The sequence below is a fragment of the Odocoileus virginianus genome, unplaced genomic scaffold (genome assembly GCF_023699985.2).
Source record: "Odocoileus virginianus isolate 20LAN1187 ecotype Illinois unplaced genomic scaffold, Ovbor_1.2 Unplaced_Scaffold_11, whole genome shotgun sequence".
In the NCBI taxonomy this organism is placed as follows: domain Eukaryota; kingdom Metazoa; phylum Chordata; class Mammalia; order Artiodactyla; family Cervidae; genus Odocoileus; species Odocoileus virginianus.
Window position 1 is genome coordinate 2,342,128 of NW_027224273.1, and position 9,564 is coordinate 2,351,691.

At 43.0% G+C, this 9,564-nt stretch overlaps 1 pseudogene; it reads left to right on the forward strand.

Moving 5' to 3' along the window:
* The first annotated feature begins 1,922 nt into the window (after positions 1-1,922).
* On the forward strand, positions 1,923-2,822 carry LOC110151086 (olfactory receptor 4A47-like; annotated as a pseudogene).
* The last annotated feature ends 6,742 nt before the right edge of the window (positions 2,823-9,564 follow it).

Consider the following 9,564-nt stretch of genomic DNA (forward strand, 5'->3'; position numbering starts at 1 on the left):
TCAACAACACTGTATGAACACATGACAGTAAGTGATTAACAATCAAATGTTGCAACAGCTATTTCACTATTTCAGTTTGACTGGTATAAGCACAAACAGAAAATATTTTATTATAAACAATTTACACACAGTTTGAATTTTTTTCTCTCTCTCTGATTAACATACTGATTTAATATCCATTTGTTATCAGGACAAATACAGCCAAAAGTGCACATTCTGAGTTTCTGTCCTCAGTCAAGATTCAGAGTTCCTTAAGAAACAGAATGTTTTATTCATTTTGAAAATCTCAATAATTTGAAAAGTAACTTTTTTTGAATGACTGAGATGATTTTTATTTTCTGCAATCATGGAAAGCATTGGTCACAAGGAAGCAGTTCAAGGTGCTGTGAGGTTGCATGAATCTTACTCTCTGCATTCCCAGAGAAAGCATCAGTGCATGAAGGACAAGCAAGAAGGAACCAGAGTCCAGAACATGGATTGAACAGTTTTTTTCATAGGCAGGTCTCCCAGGAAGCATATTTAGAAACAAAATTCTGAACGAGGTTTTCAATTTTACAAGAGTACATTAATAAAATAAATGAAAAAAAAAAGAGTACATTGGCGAGGTGGGATTTCTTACTTGCTCAGTCATGTCCAACTCTTTGGGACCCTTTGGATTGTAGCCCACCAGGCTCCTCTGTCCACGGAGTTTTCTAGGCAAGAATACTGGAGTGGGTTGCCATTTCCTCCTCAGAGGCATCTTCCTGACACAGAGACTGAACCCGCACCTCTTGTGTATCCTGTATAGAAGGCTGATTCTTTGCCCACTGAATCTTCAGGGAAGCCCAGGATGGGGTTAGAATTCAGTCTTCTAGAGTTTTCCTTTGTGGTTTTCATAATAAGGCATGGTAGAACTCCTTTGTGATTATTAAATATGTTGATTCAATAGATTGGTTCTATTCTGTAATACTTCTTTTGAATAATTTCATGACTAATGATTTGGAATAAAGTTACCTACTTGAAGATAAAGTATCCTTAGAAATTAATTTCAAAGGTAATGATCTGGGGATAGTTTCATGGTAGAGATATATAACTCTGACAATAGTTTTAATTTGTATGTTCTCTAAACAAAATGCATTAATTAAAAGATGAGGTAACATCTATAGACCTTGACTGAGTGACCCTCAAGAATTCGAACAAATAGTGTAATAAGTAAACCGTGACTTAAAGTCCTATTTTTTTGTTCACAGGTGGGTTTAGGCATCCTATCATGTTTGTTGGCCATTTAGAAGCAGTCTTATGTTAATTTTTTTTGTTGATATTTTATTCCATATTTCATACTTTTATGTTTATCTTTTCTTCATTAGATGATAACTCTCTATATCATCCAATATGTAAGTCTTTCTTCGAACATTTCATCTATTGCTGTTTTGGTATCATTTCCTAAATCCTTAAAAAACATGAAATTGTCAAATAAACCTATTTGAGATTTCAAGGATTGGTTAAGAATATTTTTCCAATTCTAGATTGAAGAAAGGTAACTCTTTTATGAAATGGAAAGTAAATATAAAGTAAATCTTGCTTTACCTTTTTATTAAACTTTTATTATCTTTTTAATTTTTAATATCTATTAGCTATATGTACAATAATTATCTTCTGGATGGAAAGTTAGTAGTGACACTTCATTTATTTAATGATGTATCTTTTCCCACAAATGTCTCTAATTACTTGCCTCTCCATTATTTTACAAGATTTTGAGATTAATGATGATGTTTTAATAAGCCTTGATCATATTAATAATATCTGAAAGTATAAGAACCATACTGCTCATTTGTTGAATGAATGAACAAATTATCATGACAGGCATCAGGACGTCAGTCGTAATAATTATATTGATAGGAAATGTTGTCCTGAACTCTGAAATAAAAGATGCAGAAAGACCTATGGAACAAAGGAACAATGTAACTGAGTTTGTCCTCTTGGGGCTCACTCAGAGCCCCCAGGGTCAGAAAATACTATTTGTCATCTTCTTGCTCATCTACATTGTGACCATGGTGGGCAATCTCCTCATTGTCCTGACTGTGGTGTCCAGCCCAACACTGGATGTCCCTATGTACTTCTTTCTTGGTAACTTATCATTTACCCCCATACAGTCACCCCAGTATGATTATAGACTTATTCTATGTGAAGAAAACCATTTCTTTCCAAGCTTGCATGATCCATCTTTTTACAGAGCATTTATTTGGTGGTGCTGAGATTTTACTCCTGGTGGTCATGGCCTATGACCGCTACATGGCCATCTGCAAACCTTTGCATTATATGACAATAATGAATCAATGGATATGTGTTCTGTTACTGCTGTTAGCCTGGACTGGTGGGTTTTTACATGCTATTGTTCATATTCTTTTTGTTTACAATCTTCCCTTCTGTGGTCCCAATGTCATTGACCACTTCGGATGTGACATGTACCCCTTGTTAAAACTGGCCTGCACTGACATCCGTATTATTGGCTTCACGGTGCTGGCTAATGATGGGGTCACCTGTGTGGTCCTTCACTCTTACTCATCTTCTGTGGGGTCAACCTGTGCTCCATGAAGAATCTTAGTCAGGAAGGGAGGTGCAAAGTTTTATCCACCTGTGGCTCCAACATTACTGTGGTGGTCCTCTACTTTGTGCCCTGTATTTTTCTGTATTTGAGACCTCCTTCTACTTTACCCATCAGTAAATCCTTGACCATGTTTTACACCATTGTCACCCCTGTGTTGAACCCTCTAATCTATACTCTGAGAAATGAAGTGATGCAAAATGCCATGAAAAAGCTCTGGATAAGAAGAAGAAAATGAGGCAGTAAGAAAATATATCACCCATTTTCAACGAAAAAATGCTCTTCTCAGGAAAGCAACATGTGATTTTTTAACTGGAGTAACTTCTCAGGCTAAATAACTTGGGGATGATGAAAAACATCTCTTATTGAATAATTTGAATGATCAAAATATACTTTAATATTTTCAAAATTTCCTAGTTCAAAATACATATTTGTTTGAAATGCATTTTTATGATTTCCATGATTTCTTGGGGGAAGTACATATAGTTTTGGGGTATAAAATGTCTCTTTGAGACTATAGATTTATGTTCTATATGATGAGTTAAGCTATATAGTTAACACTGTTAATTTATTAGATTAGGGGAAGATTTTACCATATTTCTCTCTAAAATAATGCAATATTTTTCAGAATTAATAGGGTTTATTACATTACAGATTTCAGAAAAAAAATAAAAAATATAAATTCTTCCACACACAAACACACTTATTAATATCTGAAGTATAGATGCAATTTTTCTATCTGCAAGATACTTTATACACATCTTTTTGTTTCTGTTGCTTAACATCTTAAGATTGAAGAAGAATGTTTCAAAGGTTTAAATTTAATAACAAGGCCATGTTTATAAAAATAACCTAAATGAATGAAATTTTATGTAGAAAAATAACCAAATCTTAATTTTCCAATTGGGTAAACATATTATCTCTTCAAATATAATAGCTTTGTTTGGCACTACATTTTCACAAAGGTGATCCTTTCACCTTTCCAAATAGTTTAGAATATCTGGTAAAACCTTTGAAATTTTTTCTATATCCCCAAATCCTTTTTGTATATAGTGTTTCCATAACTTTCTGTGGAATCAGAGTCTCTTTCATGTATATATTTGGCACAATCTATCATCCATGAGCTTCAAATATCCAGTGCGAAACTTGACAGCAGATTTTTGGGTGATGTCATTGATAGGAAACTGGGTAACTATATCTGTCATTCTTATCTTTCTTATTAAAGAAGTGCAGATTGTGTGACATTACTTTGTCAAAAAATGTCCATCTAGTCAAGGCTATGGTTTTTCCAGTGGTCATGTATGGATATGAGAGTTGGACTATAAAGAAAGCTGAGCACCAAAGAATTGATATTTTTGAACTGTGGTGTTGGAGAAGACTCTTGAGAGTCCCTTGGACTGCAAGAAGATCCAACCAGTCCATCCTGAAGGAAATCAGTCCTGGGTGTTTATTAGAAGGACTGATGTTGAAGCTGAAATCCCAACACTTTGGCCACCTGACGTGAAGAGCTGACTCATCTGAAAAGACCCTGATGCTGGGAAAGATTGAGGGCAGGAGGAGAAGGGGACGACAGAAGATTAGATGGTTGGATGGCTATATCGACTCAGTTGACATGGGTTTGGGTGGACTCCGGGAGTTGGTGATAGACAGGGAGGCCTGGCATGCTGCAGTTCATGGGGTTGCAAAGAATCAGACACAACTGAGTGACTGAACCTGAACTGAACTGAACTGAGATCGTGTGCATGCATACTAAGGCAGTTCAGTCGTGTCTGACTCTGTGTGGCCTAATGGACTATAGCAAGCCAGGCTCCTCTGTCTATCAGAATTTTCCGGACAAGAATACTGGAGTGGGTTGCCATTCCCTCCTCCAGGAGATCTTCCCCACCCAGGGATCGAACCCATGTCTCCTGCAACTTCTGCATCACAGGCAGATTGCTTACTGCTGAGCCACCTGGGAAGTCCTAAATAAGATTACTATGCAGTAAAGAGACTGAACTACATTGTTTTATTTGGTAGAGAGAGAATTCATAACACATCCTCTCTCTCTCTCTCTCTCCCCCTGAGTCAGTCTGGAAACAAAATATTATCTGCCTCTAACATGGTCAGAAGCACGTGGTCAAAGAAGTCTGTTATCCTCCCTCCTTATTCAGGATGGATTCATAAGGAACTAAGGTTATATGTCATTTGGTTATTTTCCACAGTTAAATGAAAATCATGCTGTGAGAAGAACTGATAGCCTACAGTGAAAGAGGTTGTATTTTTTATCTCCAAGGAAGAACATTTAGCTTCAGGACCAGAGACCAGCCTTGACCACTCAGGGCTTTTGTGTGGTGGAAGTTTTATTAAAGTGAAAAAGGGACGGAGAAACCTTCTGACACAGACATGAGAGGTGGGGGACACAGAGTGCCACCCTCGCTAGTCTGTAGCAAGGGAATTATGTACTTAAAAATTAGTTATTACAATAAATCAAAAGAATGTCTCAAGGTTGTAAAGATCTTACTAGACCCACTCCCACAATTTACATTTTAAGATAACAGGATTAGAACTTAACAATAGAAAGATCCTACCAGACCCACTCCCATAATATACATTCTAAGATATCAGGATTAGTCAGAAGGTTTTCAGGAAGGAGAAACTGTCCTCAAGCAGGATACATTGTTGTTATATAATCCCTAGTACAGAGTTTAAACTGAATTGTTTGTTGTGTAATCATCAGTTCAGGGCTTAAAGAAAAAAATTGTTTTATGTGACTAAGGACTGTAAGAAAAAAAAAAAGTTTGTCCTTTCCTCCTCCTTGAGAGTTATAGACTCCTGTCTCTCCCTTGAAAACCCCAGACCCTTCTCTCCTTGGAAGCCCCTGGACTTCTTATCAAACTGCCTAGGAATTTACTCTCTCAGAACCACATATCCTGATTTTTATCTCTGTTGCATGGAGATGTCTTATATTACCTCAAACAGAATACTATTTACCAAATAATACCAAGCATTTGGATTTATTGCAATCTATTTAATTTTTTCCTCCATTTCTGAATGTTGCTGTAAACTCAAATTTGTTGTCCCTTTCCAAGTCATAAGTTTGTTATGCCCGATGTTCGAATCCCCGAGCGGGAAGAAAGAAGTCCCAAGAGACAATGCAAAACGCAAGAAGGAAGTTTATTGCTAGCTCGAGCTAGGGCCCCCGCTGTGTCCAACGCAGTGGCGCACAGACTGAGAGCCCCGAGCCCGGTTTTCTACCCATATTTATAGAACATCCAATTTCAAACATAAGCAGGGGTCATTTAGCGAAGCGGATTGGTTACATGTTCGCGGGGGTCTTTTCATTGGTCAGACATTCGCGCGCGCGGGATCTTTCCGTAAACAAGTTCTGATTGGCTGTATCTGGGTGGCCTGATAGTCTCTGACTGGTTGTGTCTTGGTGACCTGATAGTCGCCTTAGTTGCCAGGGTGAGGGCCTGGTCTTCCTGCTTCTGCCTCCTATCATGGCGTTATGTTTGCTCTTTCTACATTCCGTTTGTTCTCCCTACATTCCCCCCTGTCTTTTGATTATGGGGAGGAATCTTCCTCTTCTTTATTTCGACCTATCGGCCGGTATTGTTGCCTTAGCACCATAATCTGGATAGTATTTAGCTGTGTCCTGATAAAGGTGATTAGTCTATTTAAAATGCAAGGCCCAATTGTAAGTATTAGTATTAACAGTAAAAGTGGGCCCAGGAGGGTTGAGACCAGAGTGGTTAGCCAGGGTGACCAGGATCCAAACCATTCCCACCATCCCCGTTGGGCTTCCCGTTCCCTTTTGCGTTGCGTTTTCCTCTCACTTTCGCCATTGAATCCCTCACCACACCTGTATGGTCTGCATAGAAACAGCATTCTTCTCCAAGAGCTGCGCAGACCTCACCTTGCTTAATGCCATTATTGTTTGCCGGAATTGTCCCAGAGCAGGGGGTGGCAGGCACTTTCCTTCAAAAATAGGATACACAGGAGGGGGTCTTCCATACAAAATTTCAAAGGGGGTAAGGTTCAGCTTATATGGGGTGTTACGCGCCCGGAAGAGTGCGAAGGGAAGGAGGGTCACCCAGTCCCCGCCAGTCTCTATTGCCAACTTTGTCAGTGTTTCTTTTAGGGTCCGATTCATTCTCTCAACCTGTCCTGAGCTCTGGGGATTATATTCGCAATGTAACTTCCATTTCGTCCCCAGAGCTCGGGCCAGCCCTTGTACAATCTGGCTCACAAAGGCAGGTCCGTTATCAGAGCCCATAGTCACTGGCAGCCCGTACCTAGGCACTATTTCCTCTAAGATCTTTTTAGCAACCACTATGGCTGTCTCTCCCTTAGTGGGGAAAGCTTCCACCCACCCCGAGAAGGTATCTACCAGAACCAACAGATAGCGATACCCATACTTCCCTGGCCTTACCTCAGTAAAGTCTATCTCCCAGTGTTGCCCGGGCCCCTCCCCCCGGTACCTCACTCCTGAGTGTTGCTTCTTCTCTGTTCTCATTAACTGGCACGCTTTACAGGCTTGAATTATCTCTCGTACAGTTGCCTTTTGTCGGGGGAACCTCAGGCAGGCCGTCTGGAGAAGTGTCAAAGTCTTTTTCTCTCCCAAATGTGTGGTTGCGTGTAGGTGTTCACACAAATGACGACCCAGGGTGGCAGGCAATATCAGGTTGCTGTCTTGGTCCCGGTACCATCCATCTTTCTCATCCTTCTGGAGGGTGGTGTCCTTAGTGATCCAGTCGAGATCAGGGTGGGAGTACTCGGGAATTGGTGGCAAGGCCCCCATACCGGGAGGGGGAAGTTCCACAGTCAATATGGGGGCGACGTAGTCTTGGCTGGCTGCCCTCCGAGCGGCCGCATCAGCCGCCCGATTACCTCTTGCCTTTGGGTCTTCCCCTTTTTGGTGCCCGGGAACATGCACTATAGCTACTGCTCGGGGCAATTGGACAGCTTCTAGGAGCCTGCGAATCTCAGGCAAATTCTTGACTTCTTTTCCCTCAGCTGTCCGAAATCCCCTTTCTTGATATATGGGGCCCTGGATGTGGACAGTGCTGAAGGCGTATCGACTGTCCGTGAAAATGGTGACTCTTTTCCCTTTCGCTCGCTCTAGAGCTTGTATTAGGGCAAGCAATTCGGCTTTCTGTGCAGAAGTATTTGGGGGGAGTGTTTCAGCCCATATCGTCTGCCCAGACTCATCAACTATGGCGGCCCCCGATTTTCTTTGCCCGTCTTTGACATAACTGCTCCCATCGGTGAACCATACCAGCTCACTGTTGCTTAGTGGCACATCAGTTAAGTCTTTTCGTGCCGCCAGGGCCTCAGCCAGTATCTCACTACACTCATGGAGAGGGTGGCCTTTCTCTGGGTTAGGTAGGAGCGTGGCTGGATTCAGGAAGCAGGGGGTCTGAAAACGCACCCGTGGGGCATCGAGCAGCAGGGCCTGGTAATGTGTCAAGCGGGCGTTGGAGATCCACTTACCCGGCGGCTGCTTCAAAACCCCTTCGATGGCGTGGGGGGTGAAGACCGAGAGTTGTTGCCCATACGTCAACTTGTCGGCGTCGCGGACGAGGAGGGCAGTGGCTGCAATGATGCGAAGGCAAGGGGGCCACCCAGCGGCCACTGGATCTAATCGCTTCGACAGGTATGCTACTGGCCGTTTCCATGGTCCCCATTGCTGCGTCAAGACCCCCTTTCCTATTCCTTGCTTCTCATCTATAAACAGTTGGAATGGCTTGTCTGGGTTAGGCAGGGCAAGAGCTGGGGCTTCTAGTAGGGCCCGTCTGAGTGTTTGGAAAGCCTGTTTCATGGGCTCAGTCCAGGTCCAGTTTGGAGTCTCTCTGCTCCCTTCATATAAAGGCCGAGCCTTCTCTGCAAACCCCATGATCCACAGTCTACAATATCCAACAGTCCCCAGAAACTCCCTCACCTGGCGGGGGGTCTTGGGCTCTGGTATCTGTAGTATTGTTTCCTTCATGGCCTGGGTTAGCCATCGTTGCCCCTGCCTGATCTTATACCCCAAATAGGTGACCTCTTGCCGGGCTATTTGTGCCTTCTTTGCGCTAGCGCGATACCCCAAGGTGCCTAGGGTTTGTAAGAGGTCCCCGGTGGCACGGCTGCATGCCTCCTCCGTGGTTCCAGCCAACATAAGGTCATCTACATATTGTAGCAGAATGACCTCTGGGTGGCGAGTCCGATATTCATAGAGGTCCTCACTCAGAGCCTCATTAAACAAGGTAGGGGAGTTCTTGAACCCCTGTGGGAGGCGGGTCCAAGTTAACTGTACTACCGGTTGGCCCTCCCCCTCGGTCCACTCAAAGGCAAATATCTCCTGGCTCTGGGCCGCCAGGGGTAGGCTGAAAAAGGCATCTTTCAAGTCCAGCACAGTGTACCAAGTGTACTCAGGCAGCAGACTGCTCAGGAGGGTATATGGGTTAGGGACAGTGGGGTGGATGTCACTCACCCGCTTGTTGACTTCTCGCAGGTCCTGGACAGGTCTGTAATCTGTCCCCCCTGGCTTCTTCACCGGCAGTAAGGGGGTGTTCCAAGGGGATTGGCACCGCCTGAGAATTCCGGCATCCATGAGCCGTCGAATGTGGGGAGTGATCCCCCGCCGAGCCTCCTGGCTCATAGGGTACTGTTTCACCCTCACAGGAACTGCCTCTGACTTTAGCTCGATGACGATCGGATGTCTCTGTTTGGCCAGTCCCATTCCTGCCGTTTCTGCCCAGGCCAATGGGTATTTATGGACCCACGGTTGTACTTCTGGTGCTATGACCTCTGAGGGCTTAGGCACAAAAAGTCTGTATTCATCCCTTAAGGCTAGGGATAAGACATGTATCGGCTGTCCAAGTCCATCTGTGACTGAGATTCCCCCAGGGTCAAAATGGATCTGAGCATTAACTTTAGTCAACAAGTCTCTTCCAAGTAGAGGGGCTGGGCATTCTGGTATCACCAAAAACGAATGGGACACCTGATGGGTCCCCAGA